General features: G+C 48.4%; 1 pseudogene; it reads left to right on the top strand.

The window, feature by feature from the left end:
* The first annotated feature begins 2261 nt into the window (after positions 1 to 2261).
* Positions 2262 to 11317, top strand: LOC124228381 (pepsin A-like; annotated as a pseudogene).
* The last annotated feature ends 5175 nt before the right edge of the window (positions 11318 to 16492 follow it).

Genomic DNA, 16492 nt, shown 5'->3' on the forward strand with positions numbered 1-16492 from the left:
GAAGTCAGGGGCATCAGGTCTCTTGTCACAGAGTAAAATTTGCCTTTTCAAGTGTACATTCTAGAGATAGAATCTTTCCATCACCCAAAAAAGTTCCTCTGTAGACCTTGGCAGTCAGCATCTGCCCCTGGCCTCTGACCTGTTTTCCATTCTCACTATATTCCTTTCCCAGATGCCATGTAAACAGAATCTTACAAGTGTCGCCTTTGGGGTTTGGTCTCCTTCACTCAGCACAACGCTCGTGAGATTCACCCGGCAGCTCCTCCGTCTCTACTGCTGACGGCTCGTCCCCCGTGTGGCTGCACCACCACTTGCTCATCCAGGGACAAGCTGAAGGACAGTTGAGTTGTTTCTTGTTTTTGGCTATTATGAAAAAGCTGTTATAAACATTTGTGTGCAGGTCTCTGTGCGGACACGTTTATCATTTCTTTTCAGTAAATACCCAAATGGTAAGTGCATGTTTATAAGAAACTGCTCAGCTGTTTTCCAAAGTGGCTGTGCCCTCTCCCCTCCCACCTGCACTGTAGGAAAGGCCCACGTGCTCAGCATCCTCGTCAGCACTTGGTGTTGACAGTTGTTTTCATTTTAGCTGCTTTGTGTATGGCTGGTTAACATTCTATATTTAATACTCAAGCATCCTGTGAAACTGGTGGTACTTTTACATCCATTTCACAGATGAGGAAACTGAGTCTCACAGAGGCTGGATCACTGGTCCCAGTTTTTACAGCTGTTCAGAGACAGGGCTGGGATTCAAACCCAGACTTGGGAGCCAGAGCTCTTCATAAGATTCTTCCTCGGCCCCCAGTAAACCCCGGTCGGTGGAGTAAGGGAGAAGGCATGGGGAATAATAGAGACCTGGATTCGAGCCCTCGCTCAGTCACTTCTTACCTGTGTCACCTCAGCCAAGTGGCACAATATCTCTGTGCCTCAGATTCCTCATGCTAAAATGGAGGTAATAATATTACTTACCAGAATGAGCTCAGAGTCAGAGGTCAATAAATCTAAGCTGTCTCCTGTAACTGCCAAGGAAGCGAAACAGACGAACGACGTTGCATTGCCCACCCCTCCATGCTTATCCAGAGACACTGGGGCAAATTTGGAACTTTTATAGAATCTGTGTCTCCTGATGCTGGAAAAACCAGGGGTGACCCAGGGAATCTGATTTCACAGCAACACCCGCAGATACAGTTGGCTACCAACTGGTGACCTCCCTCCTACCTATCCTCCTCCTCCGGAATTCCTCAATCAGTTTTCATTCCACTGCATCCACTGAATAAATCCCACGATGTATAAAATCCATTGGCTTGGTAAGCATCTTCTTTTAAGAGGACAACTTTTCTAAGTCGTTCGCCCACTCGTGTGAATTTGCCTAAATTGTTATGCTCGACTGTAGTTGATTCCACCAAGCTTTAAACATGGAACACCTGGGACAGTCGTACCTAGGTGGGATCTCTAAGGTGAAGGCTTACAGCAACCTGAGAGCGTGGGAGAGGACCAGTAGGAAGAGAAGGGGTGCAAAAGTGAGGGGCATAGATTCCAAGGACAAACCCAGCCTCTTTCAAGTGTGCTTCCTCCGGGAAAGGAAGGCAGCATTCCTCCACTTGCTTCACTCCCTCCTCTTCCTCTGTACTGCACACATCACTGTCCCAAGACTCGGCCCCATTGCCATGAGAACAATATTATGCAAGAGCATAATAAGGCCCATAGGCTAGTTAGACACCCAACAACCCACAAAATGACATTTCTGTGGGGAAATGTGTCTTGAGCCCAAACCACCAACCTACAAATGTGCTATAGTTTGGCAGCTACATGAACGTGACCCATCGCTAAGTGGGGAGCTGCTCTCCAAGAACCCCAGCATCAGTCCCACTGAGACAGATTGGGGTACACTGAGCTCCTTTGACACCTTTCAATGTTAAGTGCATATTAGACGAAGTTTGTCAAAATATTCTGCTTGTCATATTTTGATGCAAGCCCTTTTCGCTTTTTGAGAAATAAGCTTCACTCCATGGCTTGTTCTCTACAGGTGCATCCTAATCATGGGATGTGGTTACAATGGAAAGCTGCCCAACTGAAAACTTCTCAGAATATGGTGCAGGAGTGGCACAATCTTATCGTACACTTTCTGTTTGGGGTTAGGATAATAGGTGACATTTGGAGGCTGGTAAGGCAGGTTCCTGAGGATTTGTGCTGTATATAAGGAGCAACTCCTGCCTCTGCCCTTCTTCCCTTCTCTGGAGACTTGGGATCCAGGAAGAACCATGAAGTGGCTGCTGCTGTTCAGCTTGGCGGCACTCTCTAAGTGCCATATCTACAACTGAGTCTGGGGGACACGCAGCATGAAGAACAGCTTCCAAGGGGCTGCCTCCCTTCACTGCCTGTCACACGGTCTTTCTTTCACCCCTAACTTTTTCTTCTTCCCTTCTTCCTTCATACAACTCTCTTCCACCATCTTGAGTCTCCTTTCTTGTCTCTCTCGCTGTCCTTTTTTGGAGGCTGCACTGCAGACGTGGTTAACAGCCCTGGCCCTCAAGTCCAGCTCAGCTTTGGTTCCCAGCTCCATCACTGGGACAGGCGACTTTGGGCAACCACTGAACTTCTTTTCAGTTGTGTAGAAAAAATGCGAGGATCTCCTCTCTTGACTTCCTTCCTTCTTCCTCTCTTGGACCAGCCTCCTTGACCTTCCCTGCCTTCCACAGCACCCCTGAGTGGACTCCTTCCCCAATTACACTTCCTCCTCCAAACCATCCCATTTGCAAACGCTCTGCCACAGGGTCCGCTTGTCAAAAAGAAGTCCTTGAGGCAGAACCTGCGTGAGAATGGCCTGCTGGCCGACTTCCTCAAGCAGCATCCCCGCAACCCAGCCAGCAAGTACTTCCCCAAGGAGGCTGCCACTTTGGCAGCCACAGAGGGCCTGGAGAACTACATGGATGTGAGTGCAGGGCTATGGGAGGTGGTGGGACCTGGCACTGAGGACTTCGCCTGGAGGAAAGAGGGGTTTTCAGGGGTCTTGGAAGGTGGAGCAGTGCTCTAAGCCCTGAGGCAGTGACCCAGGTGTCTGATCCTTGGATCTCAGAGGCACAGACAAAGCAGGAAAACTCACATCAGAGATGTTTCTCTCATTCATTAGTTCATTCATTCATTCATTCATTCATTCAGTGTTTATATATGCAGAACATCTCCTTATGTGCCTGGCACTGTCTTGGGCCTGGGGGAGGCAGCAGGGAACAAAACCAGGCACATCCCCTGCCCTCATGGGGCTCAAGTCTAGTAGACAGAGACCATAATCATTGAGCTTCACCATCAATGAAAAGGACACCAGACTGAGGGCTATGCAATGTAGGTGACACTGTGAGATGGAGGCAGATGGCAGCCAGGGACACTTCTCTTGGGCAATGAAGGAGAAGCGGGAGTTGGGGAGTATAAGAGATGGTCCCAGAGAGCAGGGCAGCTTGTCCAAGACTCTGGGGCAGTAGGGAGCAGAGTGCAATTGAGGAAAGGAGGCCAGTGTTCAGGGAGAACAGAGAGGGAGGGAGGTAGGCACAGAGTGAGGACTGTGGGGTTGGTGGGTGCAGCCAGACCGGAGTCTCTGATGAGCATTGGTGTACTCATTGCCACAAATCATCTTAACCATTGGGTTGACATGATCATTGTGGAGCTTTAGGAAGATGCTTCAGTCTTCTATTTGGGACCCAATGGCCAAGCCCTGCCCATGAGTAGATACTGTGTGTCCGCTCTGTGAATGGCACAGGGTCAATGGTAGGAAGCAACGTTGCCTGTTGTTAAGAACTTAGCCTGTGAAATCTGCCAGACCTGGTGCATATCTGTTCTCTAATGGTTCTGAGCCACGTGACCTTGGGCAAGTCATTTAAATTCTCTGATCGAGCCTCAGTTTCCTTGTCTGTCAAACTGAATATGTACCACCAGAGGGTTATTACAAGTAATTAACACAATAATGATTTTTTGGAGGGCTTTTCACAAGGCCGGGCTCTTGGTAAGAGCTTGGTAAAGTCAGCCCATTTATTCACTTAGAAAATATTTATGAAGCATCTACTATGTGCCAGAGGCTCTGTGCACGGAGCTGAGGAAACTGTGATGAAGAAGCCAAGTTCCTGGAGCTTTTATTCCAGAGGAGAAGGCAAATAGGTGACAAATAAATAGTGCACAAGATAATGTCACATAGTAACAAGTGATGAAAGGAAAAATTAATTAATTAGAATAATGGGAAGAAGAAGAATTGGGGAAGGGAAAATTTAGATGAAGTGGTCAGGGAGGGCCTCTTGGTGGAGGAGATGTGTGACTAGAGTTCTGAATGTTTGAGAAGGAGCAGACCAAGGATAGGTCCAGAAGAAACATTTTCCTAGCACAGGAATAGCAAGTGCAAAGGCCCTGGGATGGGAACAATCTTGTCATCATCAAAGAAGAGCCAGAGCAGCGTGGCTAGAACTGCTGGCAAGGGAGACAGGGCTGCCACTAAGAATAAAAATCCTGACCACGCCCTTCCTTAAAATCCACTGTGTACACCTCGATTTAGGAACAAGATATCTCCAGGGGTTTCCATCCTTATGTGACGTCTTTGTCTCCTGATCGACCATTTACTGAATGCACCTTTGAGCATTTATTCTGCTGGCTGCTATCAGGTTACCCACTGTCCTCTGAGATGGTGTGTTCTCCAGGGTGGCACGACTAAGAGATACAGGAGAAGAGCTGAAGAGGGGACAGCAGATTCTTATTAGCTGTTGATGGTGCTTAGAAGAGACAGTCAGAGGGAAACAGGGATGCAGTCAGGGAAGACATCAAGGAGGAGGGGAGACCAGGCAGGCCCTTGAAGGATGGATGCATTGGACAGGGAGAGAAAGGCAAGGAGAGCAGTGAGGGTGGGGAGCTGAGGAGAAGCCCCAGGAGACCCTGCTCCCTGGGGGGTCCCAGGATGGGGAGTGACCTGTACTGTCCCCACCCCACAGAAGGAGTACTTTGGCACCATCAGCATCGGAACTCCCGCTCAGGAGTTCACTGTCATCTTTGACACCGGCTCCTCCAACCTGTGAGTGCCCTCGATCTACTGCTCCAGTCTTGCCTGTTGTGAGTGCCTGGCCCTGCCCGGGACCCCAGCGCCCACTGACCTGGGAGGCCTGAACACTCAGGGGCTTCAAATAGGTCCAATTTCAAGCCTGCTAGAGTCCCTCCAGGATTCTCTCAACAGGGATTTCCTGAGCACCTATGTGTCCAGCAAGGGCTTAGGAGCCCTGGGGATAGAGGGTGAATCTCACATGGTCCCTGCCCCCAGGAATTCAGTTCAATGGCAGAGAGCACCTCTCCTGAACAACCACAGCCCTGGGGAGCAACGGGGGACCAAAGCAAGAGGGGGGTTAGGTAATAGTGACTCAAAAGCATGATGAGCTGAGCTGTGATCTTACTTAAAAAATCATCTATTTACTAACGAAAGAGAGTTTGTCATTGGGAGTCATGGACAGTGTTTCAAGCTCCTTCTTCTTCCAGCATTTTCACCTGATTTTTAATTCAGAGGAGGAGCCTCTGGAATGCTCCCCTTCATAACTTGAGCTGTATTGTTGTAACGAGGTGACCGTGACATTGTAGCTGTGTCATGGGCTCTTCACAGTGTGCTGTGAAGAGGCTCATCGCCATGGGAAGCCATGGGCCCGCTCTGCTCAGTGTTTGCCTGGGGGTCCTTGGGAGGACAGTGGGGTAGGCTGGGGACCTTCCATCAGGCAGATGGTCCCACTTGGTCCAACCAGGTAGGAATGGAACCTGGGGATGTTTGGGCTCCAACGTCTGGAGAAAGGTCATCTCTCTCCTCCAAAGCCCCACCCCAACCAAAGCAACAACCCCCCAGAAGGAAATCCCCAGGCATGATTTGTGCTTGGGTTTCGAGGCTGATGATGTCACTTTTTGCACTTGTAGCCGACCACAACCGCTTCAACCCTGAAGATTCCTGCACCTACGAGGCTACCAGTGAGGCAGTCTCCATCACCTATGGCAGCATGACAGACGTCCTCAGATATGACAGTGTCAGGGTGAGCACCTGCTTCGCCACTGCCTCATCCTACCCAGTCCTAGGGCCAGCTTCTGGGGACCCTGGGGGCCACAGGGTAGCCCCAGAATCAGCTCATTCAAGCAATATGGGTTTCAGTGATCGCCCAAGTTACCAGATTTCGGGAGGGGGATGCAGAAGTGGCAGAGGTGTCACAGACATTTCCAGGTGGGGCAGTAGTGGGTAAGGGGTGGGATGCCTGGAGCCATAAGGCAAGCTCAGCCCATCCAAGCTGAGTGCTGTGGATTGTGGGAGAGAAGGTAGGAAAAGGGTCTGTTATCTTTTATCACCTCTTCCTCTTTCTCCACCCTCCACCTGCAGCCTCCCCCTCTTGTCATGGAAGCTTCAAAAGCACCTCCACGTTCCAGTGTGTGGCAGGGGTCAAAGACTCATGTTTTCCTGGAGTCTGACTTGCATCCTATCATCAGAAACAGACACACAGGGCCTGTCTGTTATGCAGCAAATTCTCACACCAAGTTGCAGACTGTGTCCATCTGGAGATCAGCCACAATGGTTACTTACAGCAGAATAACAATCCCTCTCCCCTTCTTCCAGCCTGATGCCCTGGAAGCCGAGTCCTACATGAGATGAACCAGGGATGCTCTGGACCCAGGGCTGGCGCCCTGCAGTGCTCAGACAACACAAGCTGATTGTGAATGTCTTGGTTCCCCCGACTCAGGTAGGAGGCATTGAGGACACCAACCAGATCTTCAGCCTGAGCAAGTTGGAGCCCAGCTCCTTCCTGTACTACGCTCCCTTTGATGGCTTCCTGGGTCTCGCCTACCCCAGCATCTCTGCCTCTGAGGCCACTCCCATCTTTGACGACACATGGGACCAGGGTCTGATTTCCCAAGACCTCTTCTCCGTCTACCTGAGCTCGTAAGTCAGGCAGGGAGGTCACGGTCGCGTGGCCCAGCAGAGAGCTGTATGGCATTGGGTCGGGAGAGAGGGTCTCAGTCAGCATGGGGTTTGAAAGGTCCGTGTCTAAGTCTTGAGAGGTGTAGCTTTGGAGAGAATGGAGCCAAATCTCTCTCTGATGAACTGTCTTCGTTCATCTCATTTACCAGCTGAGTCTTTGTCACCCTGACTTATACAACTCAAATGTCATTAGCCATTTGCTCTCCAGCCCCAGTCCCCTCATTGTTTGCTCCCAAAAGACCACCATTTAAAATGAATCCACTAAAAATACGGGGGCAAAAATTAGATAGCGATGAAAAGAAGATTTGACGGGTATTTCTATCTTAAACAATGAAACATCCAAACGATGAAAGCAAGTTTATGTCATTTATTAATAAAATATATGTTCCAGTTGTAACTATCAGTGAATCCTAAGAATGAATAAAGAATAAACCAGTTTGGTTTTGGTAGAGTGGAGGTCATGCAGGAATAGCTGAGGGTGTCATCAGTTTCCCGAGACTCTCAGCTTTCCTCTGACGCTCTCATCCTTCTCTTTTGAAGCCATTGTCATTGTTGATATGTTTCTTTAGCTGTTCAGTCTTCTACTGTAAACTCGTTGTGTCACGTTGTACTTACCGTCAGAGGTTTACAGGAAAGTTGATGTGGGGTGAGGTGAGTGAGGGCTGTCATATCTGTGGTCAGTTCTTTGGTGATTATTTCTTATCGTCACAAACATTTGCTCCCCTATCAAAGCTGAAACTGCAGAGATTCAGAAAATGAATATTCTGGTACTGAGGAGGAAACTTACACAACAGGAGTAATTTACAACAGGAGGGCCCTATTATCCTGTTGGCCCCTTAATATTCAAGTTGGCTCTTAAACATCCTTTGCCTTTATGGGAACTTAGAGATTTGATGGGGGGCCATCTTATCACCACAACTAGATCAGGGTTTCTCAATCTCAGCACTGTGGACATTTTGGACACACAATTCCTTGCTGTTGGGGGTTGTCCTATGCATTGTAGGATGTTGAGCAGGCTGCATGGCCTCTATGTACTAGACACCAGTGGCACTTCCTACTCCCATCTAATCATGACAACGAAAAACGTCCCCAGATATTGGCAAATGTCCCCTGGGAGCAAAACTGCCCCTGGCTGAGAACCAGGCATCTATACTATCAAGTTCTGAAGACCAAACACTGTCACGCATTCACTTCTCTTGAGGTCCCCACAGCAGCGAGAGTGAGGATTTGGTGGAAACCACACACTCTGGAACCAGAAGGACCTGGGTTCTATTCTTGGTTCTGGCACTCCTGGGCTGTGGGACCTTGGGGAAGTCATCCGATTTCTCTGAGACTGAGTTTTCTCCCTGTAAAGTGGAAATACTGTTAAATGTGACCACTATGTGGACCTTGGTGTGAGGATTGAGAGAAACCCTGTCTGACACACACTCAGCACAGCTCCTGGCACGGGCAAGAGCCCAGTCAAGGGTAGCTCTTAGGATGCACACAGCGGATGTTCAGTTGAATGAGTGAATTCCTGTCTTTCCCCCACTTTCAACAGCAATGATGAGAGTGGCAGCGTGGTGACGTTCGGTGGCATCGATTCTTCTTACTATTCTGGAAGCTTGAACTGGGTGCCTGTTTCTGAAGAGGCTTACTGGCAGATCACTGTGGACAGGTGAGATCACATCACCATGGATGGGCACTAGCCTGATAGACCTCAGATCTCATTTCTCTATGGACTAATAGTTAACGAGCTTTCCAGAATCTCCCTGGAACAGCCAGCATAGGAAAATGTGCTCCAGGAAGAGAAGGTGGAAGTTGGCCAAGGCAGTGAGACCCTGAGAAAATCATCTCACTAGAAAAGCAGAGCTGTCTGGGACCCCAGATGCTCTGCAAAGATGAGGCAGCCACTTTCCTTCTGCTCACAGAGACAGGACATCAGCATCCCTGGGGCGAGCTGGAGGACCCACCAGTCCACACATCTTGGCATTTATGGGACCTGTGACCTGGCACATGCCCCTCCTACTCTAGGAAAAATGTCACTTTTAGTCTAGGGACAGGGCAAAATGCCTGAGAAGTTGTTTCAACCCTTTCCTTCCCCATTCCTCTATGGGCCCGCCCCTCCATCATGCAGCCTCAGTCCCAGCTGTTCTTCCCCCGGCTGACCTGCTAGGGTGACTCCAGATTTTCCCAGATGGCAGCAGTTTCCCGGGACTCAAGACTTTCAGTTCTAAAACTAGGAGAGTCCTGGGCAAACTGGGACACTTTGTCCCATTAAGTCTGCCCCAACAGTGCTAAAACTTTATCAGTTCCTCCCACTCCTGCCCCTGCTCCTCTCATCTCCATCCCTCCCTGCATGCCTTCCCCTCTGCCCGGGGTGTCCTCCTCCAGCTCTTCATCTCCTTGGCCACCTCGGGCTGTCTGCTTCCCCGGGAAACCTCCCTGGTTGCTCCATTCCCCACCAACCTCACCCTGGATTATGTTTCGGTTCCCCTGTCCTGTGCCCTATTCATGCGGCTGTTCCTTGGTCATAGCTTATCTTTCCAGCTAGAATATAAGCTGCCTGCAGTCAGAAATTGTGAGGCTGCCTCGTTTGGAATTTCATCTCCCAGGCCTAGCACAGAGCAGGCACTCAGTAAAGATTTGTTGAGTAAATGAATGCAAGAATGAATGAGGGCGTGAAGGAGAGAAGCTGGAATTTTGTGTATTGGCCAATGGTTGGGGAGTAGGGACCCTCTGGGGTGACTTGGATCCTCCTTGGGAGATGCACCACCTGGGGACTCAACTGAAAGACGCCTGCTCTACCTCACTTTCAGCATCACCATGAACGGAGAGTCCATCGCTTGCAGCGGGGGCTGCCAGGCCATTGTTGACACCGGCACCTCTCTGCTGGCTGGCCCAACCTCTGCCACTGATAATATCCAGAGCTACATTGGAGCCAGTGAGGACTACTCCGGTGAGAAGGGCAGGACTTGACTGCCCCATTGTTGACTGAGGTGGTGGATCTGCCGTGCAGAAGGAAGGCAATCCCTTCCAACCCTTGCTCTTTCCAGGCGGTGATCAGCTGCTCATCCATCTACAGCCTGCTCGACATCGTCTTCACCATCAATGACGTTGGGTTCCCTCTGAGTCCCAGTGCCTACATCCTAGAGGTAAGGAGGCTCCGTGTCTCCCACCTACACGTGCCTCCATAGAATGTGGCCACATACTCCCCATTGGCACTAGGGAAACTGCAGTTCTATGAGCTGGAGCTTACGTCTGCTCTGGACAGCCATCGCAGAAAAAGCATATGTTCAAAATCAATGCGTGAATGAGAATTTGGAAACATCATTCAAAGGGGAAAAGGGAGGCAAACACTGATGGCATGGAAAGGGGATTTCTAGTTGGACCCCTGAGTCCACACTCTGAATCTCAATTACTAGCCCATTGATTCTGAGTCACTTGCAGCCTCTCTCAGCTGCAGTTTCCTCATCTGATCTACAGCTTTCCCCATGCTCAGAGTGTGCTTAGGGTTGTCAAGTGATATTGACCACATCAACGCTACAAAGGGTTGGGCAAATGGCGGTAATAACTTCCATGGGGTCAGAGGTTATGACGCCCCCACTATCTCTACCAAGTGAAACATCTTTTGTCAAATGAGCCACAGGCCAACTCCTTCCTTCTATGATAACGCAGGTGGAACACTCATTTTGCCCAGTGGGTCCCTGTTATTCAACAAGAAGTGTTGATGCTCAGCCACAGCCCGAGGGATACTGATTAATTAGTAGGGGGTCAAATCAGAACAGTATGGCTGGTGGGGTGGGGTGCAAAGCTTCCCAAGAGCTAATGTGCAGCCAAGGTTGTGGGCCAGTTACCTAGTGAATGAAAAGAACTGACAGCTCGCCACTGGAAGGGATGAGAATAATCAGAAAAGCCTGTGTCACTGGCGCTCCCAAAATCCTCCTGGCAACTGAGTTCCCCTAAACCCTCTCATTCCAATGCTGGCGTCAGGGTTTGTGCATCTGCCAGAGACACTGGATAATGTCTACTCATCCCTGGAACCAAGTGCAGTGAACAGCTCACACAGGCAGACCCCAGGCTAAGAAGAGCCGAGGCCCCACACATGAGCTGGGAAGCTCCTCCTTGCACGTGCCTTGCAGCAGACTAGGGTTATAGATACTGATCCCCCAGCACCTGTCTGTGTCCCATCTCTGGTTTTATCCTCCTTTTCTCCAGGAGGATGACACCTGCATCAGCGGCTTTGAGGGCGTGAACCTCGACATCAGCAGCGGAGAACTCTGGATCCTGGGTGACGTCTTCATCCGCCAGTACTTTACAGTCTTTGACAGAGCCAACAACCAGGTCGGCCTGGCTCCCGTGGCCTAAGCCTGAGTCTTTCCTGCCACTTTGCAGGAAGATCTGGCCTCAGGTCTCCCCTTCTAGATGTGCATAATTCTCCTGATGATTCTTTCTGTGGGATCGTGGAGGTGGGATCTTGGCCCTGTTCCCTCTCATACCAATAAGCAGAATAAAAGCATAGCCTTCTGAAATAGGTTTGTGTACTTGTTTCTCTTTCTCGATATTTCTCCTTCACATCACAGGGGTCAGAACACCAGGACGTGGGGGCAGAAATGACCACTTGGACAGCACCAAACACAGAGACAGTGGCTGCACACACTTCATAATAGAGCCAGGAAGACATATGGGCCTCAGCAGGTCTGACTGAGCATCAAATGAAGATGTGGGGACCAGAAATGCCAGGCCCGTTGCCTCTTGATAGAATAGAGCCCATGAGTTCCAGGTTGAGGGAGGCAGCTTATTATTACTCCCAAAGTCAATAAGAGAAATGAGAAAAGGAAAGAGATCAGGGCACATGGCCACTGATGGTGACATTCCTAAGTAGGCCTGGCAGATGGAATTTTCTGGAAGACATGGGCCAGGGAGGTGACAGAGCTGACACCCCAAAATCTACCCGATTGGTCTCTGGTTGCTTGGTTGATCCAGACTAACACCTGAGACCCTCATTGCTCTGGTGCAAGACCCTGAACTGACCCGTCTACCCATCCGTAATTAAATAGGCTGATTTTCCAGTCCCTGAGCATTGTGAGATGTGAGGAAGGAACTGAGGGTGCCCATTAGCAAACAGGAACTATTTACAGCTGAGTTTCTCAGAGCGAGTTTGGTAACATAATGTTCAATGGAGAACAAAGTTTCAAAATAAGCATGGAGCATGCTACGTTCTAGACCCTTCTTCAGGGTTCACAAGGCTCCTTCCCAAGCAAAGGCTCTGAGAAGTCCTACCGCAAAGTGCTCTGGTTCACTGTAACTCAGCTTAGCTGGATCCCAGTTCCTCATTTGCTAGTAAATCTATCACAGTCCTGTGCTCCTCTACACCCTCTGTGGGACAATTCCCATAGCTCCTGCCTCTGCCGACAGCTGGATCCCAGATTTCCCTCTGGAGACACTGGCCTGAGGGCTGCAGCTGGGCCCCCCTGCTGAGAGGGAGTGACTTTGGGGTGCTCAGAACAAGATGGCTTTGGAAATTCTTGTGACATCATCCCCCAATTTGTCATTTATCACTCATAAAATATAAGATTTCGGGGTTTATAAGGGTTGGGTGAGCTCTACCACCTCATGCCCCTGGTTGCCCAGTGTCACTCATATCCCCTATGGACCATTTTCCCCAGCTGAACAATCTTTTTGAAACATAAATTTGATCACATCCCTCCCTTGCTTAAAACCTTTAATTAATGCCTTCCCATGGCACTTGGAATAAGACAATCAAACTTTGGTGTGGCTTCCCCGCCCTGCATGTTCTGGTCCCTACTTGCCTTCCCTGCCTCACCTTGATCTCTCTTATCCTGAACTCCCACCACACTGGCCTTCTTCCACCTCCTCTAATACCCCAGTTCTCCACCTCCAGACATTTGCACATGGCGTTCCCTTTGGGTTGCATTTCCCTTTTTCTTGACTTGCTAATGCCTAGCGTCCTGTAGATCTCAGTTTAATTTCACCTCCCTGTAAAGACTTCTGTGACCACCCTCTCATAGACCTGGCCCTCCTTTCCTTTATGGCACTTGGTATGTTGGTAATCATGCATTCACAGGAGCAGTTGTTTCAGATCTGCCAGGGCAGGGACTGTGATCATTTAACTGTTGGAGCCCCTGCAACAGAGCCGGGCCTGTCACATAGCAGTTGCATAATAAATATTTGATGACTGAGTGAGGAATTGGGGATGAACTTTTAAAAGGCAAAAATGGGGATAAGATGAGAGAGTGGATCTGATTTGACTGAAGCCATGCTTAAGACAACAGATGGATCTGTCCTGCCCCCACTGACATTTGTTCCAGTCATATCTGGCCCTGGGAGAAACAGGTGGACTTCTCAGGTTTCTGGAGAGGAATTTCATGGTGTCCTGGCTCCTTTTCTGGGTTTGTGTTCCTGACATTTCCTGAGTGCCTCTCATGCCCCAGGCAGTGTGTGATGCCCTGGGGATGCAGACAGGCCTTCCTGGACCCTTCCTGTCCTCCTGGTCTTGGCCACACTCCTCCTTCTTCCCCCTTTTCCACCTGAAGCTGCAGCTCAGACTCTCCTTCCCAGCCCCTATTCTGCCCCCTCACCCTGGGATTCCTGGATCCAGACAGAACCTAAAAAGCCTCCTCATGGAACAGGTCATTTAGATTAGAAAACTCTGTGCTAACATATCTGCTCTGACACTTTCTGCTTTGCTCCACAAGGTAAGGTGGACTAATGTTCCTCCTTTATAGTCTCAGGCCTCTTCTCCATTCATCCTTCTCCATTTCCTCAGTTCCTCAGTGTCTAAGCTCAGCTCCTCCATCCTTTCCATTCAAACTTGTCCAGGAGTGTTATTTTCATCTCACAGTTCTCTGCTCCACTCATCTATGGAACCGAAAGGCTCTCTAATTGCAGATTCTCACACATTGCTGGTGGGAGGATAAACCAGTACTATCCCTAGGGAGCATCATTTGGTAATAGCTACTAAAATTAGAAACGTGTGTACTTTTTGGCCCAATAACTTCACCTCTGGGAATTTCTCTTAAAGATAGACTTGCACATGTGCAAGTGATGTAAGCACAAGGTTATTCTTTGTAGCATCTTTTAGAAGAGCAAGATCTGAAATGGCCCAAGTATCTACCCACAGGGGATGGTTAAACAGCTTTTGGTATGTGCCTGTGAGGAGCCGCTACACAGCTGTAAAAGGAAAAAATGAGTATGCTTGCCAGGTGCTTGGACTGGGAAGATCTTGAGAAGAGATTGTTAGGTTAAAAAAAAGACAAAACAAGAGTGACATCAGCAACTTGGCATAGTGAGATGCTCTCTTTGTCTCTCCCCCTCAACCTCCAACTAAATGTACATCCGTTGATCAGCGGAGGACACCCACACAGCATATAAGGATACCTGAGTGACCACACAGCTATACATCTGAAGGTGAGTGAAGTACCCCTGGGGAGATGGTGGAGATGGCTGAGCCCTCTCCAGCCTTCCAGCAGCCCTCTGCATATTTACCACTGCTATCCTACCTGAAGTGCCCATACTACTGCTGTGGCCCTGAGGTTGCAAGCGTGCCTTGGAATGACTTCAGGTACAGGTGGTGGCAGGCTTGAGCCCCCAAATCATTGCCTTCCTGTCCAGGAGATCCCACAGAGCTCCCGTGGCCCCCAGAGAGCAGCCTAGGCTTGGACCCATGTGAAGATCTGTCCCACCAAACACATTGGCTGGTAGCACATAGGAAGAAATGGTGGCTGATCTGCATGACCAGGCAAATGAGTTCCTGACTGCCACCAATGCCCACTGAACTCCTGCAGCCCTGAAGGGCAGAGTGGGTCTTGGTGGGACTGTGGGATCAAATGGCAACAGCCCTGAATACCTGCATCATCACTTCTTGTCTGGTGGGAGAGCCCACAGTGCCGTCGCAGTCCCAGGGGGTGTCTCAGGCTTGGACAGACACAGCTGACAAGGATTGTGGTGGGCTCAAATACACAGCTCCTGCCCCCCCGACGGTTGCAGAAGGTGGAATTTGTGACTAGATACTATCATTATGCAAAGGCACAAATCCACCCCATCAAATCATATGAAGAAGTACATTAATACTCCAGACCAGGAGGAAAAAGACAAAGACCAATATAGAGAAGTTGACAATCTAAATCACAGAGAATTCAAAATAACTATCATAAAAAAACTCAAAAAGTTATTAGAGAAATCAGAAAGACAGTTCAATAAAATCAGGAAAAAAATTAGTGAACAAAGGGAATTCTTCCCAAAAGAGATTGAAATTATAAAGAGAAACCAATCTGAATTGTTGGTGATGAAAAACACAGTGAATGGGGTAAAGAAAAATCTGTAGTGCTTAAATAACAGAGGTCATATTATGGAGGAAAGAATTAGTGATTTAGAGGATAGGAATGTTGAAACGATACTGATGCAGGACGGGGGAGAACTAAGACTAAAAAGGAATGAGGAAATTCTCTGAGAAATATCCAAAAAAAATAGGAAATGTAACATCAGGATTACAGTATTCCTGAGGGAGAAGTGAGGGAGAAAGGAGCAGAGAGCTTGTTCAAAGAAAAAATAACTGGGAACTTCCCAAACCTGGGGAAGGAGCTGGAATTACAAGTAAAAGAAGCTAATAGAATTCAAAATTACGTAAATGCAAAAAGACCTTCTCCAAGGCATATATTAGTAAAACTGGCAAAAGTCAATGACAAAGAAAAAACATTAAGGGCAGCAAAGCAAAGGAAAATAAACTACAAAGGAATTCATATTAGGCTTTCAGCACACTTCTCAGCAGAAAGCTTACAGGCTAGGAGAGAGTGGAATGATATATTTAAAATTCTGAAAGACAGAACTTTCAGCCAACAATACTCTATGAGACAAAACTGTCCTTTAGATATGAAGAAGAAATAAAAACTTTCCAAGGTAAACAAAAGCTGAGGGAACTTATTGCCACAACACCCACCTTACAAGAAATGATCAAGAAGGCCTTTATACCTGAAAAAACCCCAAAGGGTTTACAAAGCCTCGAGCAAGGAGATAAATAGGCAGACAAAATCAGAAAATAGCAGCTGTCTAACAGAACAGATTAGCAAACAGTTAATTATAACATTAGAGATAAGGGGAAGGAAAACATGAAGAATAAATATAATCACTTGATTTTAACCACACACTCATCTCACAAAATGGGATAAGTTGTGATGACAATAACTTAGATTGGGAAGAGGAAAGGGATGGAAACTTCTTAGTTTAAGGGAATAAGAGGCTAACAGGAAATGGACTACCCCATCTACAAGATCCTTTACACAAACCTTCTGGCAACCACTAAACAAAAAATCAGAACAGAGACACAAATGACAAGGAAAGAGAAAACTGAGAAAACCATCATAGAGAGGCACCAAACTGAATTGGCAGTCGGAAATACATGGGATGAGAAACACAGGAAATATAGAAGAACAGGAGAACAAGTGATAAAATAGCAGCATTAAGCTTTGAAATATCAATAATCACTCTAAAAGTAAATATGTTGAATTACCCACTCCAAAGACA

This window comes from Equus quagga, chromosome 17 (genome assembly GCF_021613505.1).
Source record: "Equus quagga isolate Etosha38 chromosome 17, UCLA_HA_Equagga_1.0, whole genome shotgun sequence".
NCBI classification, from domain to species: Eukaryota; Metazoa; Chordata; class Mammalia; order Perissodactyla; family Equidae; genus Equus; species Equus quagga.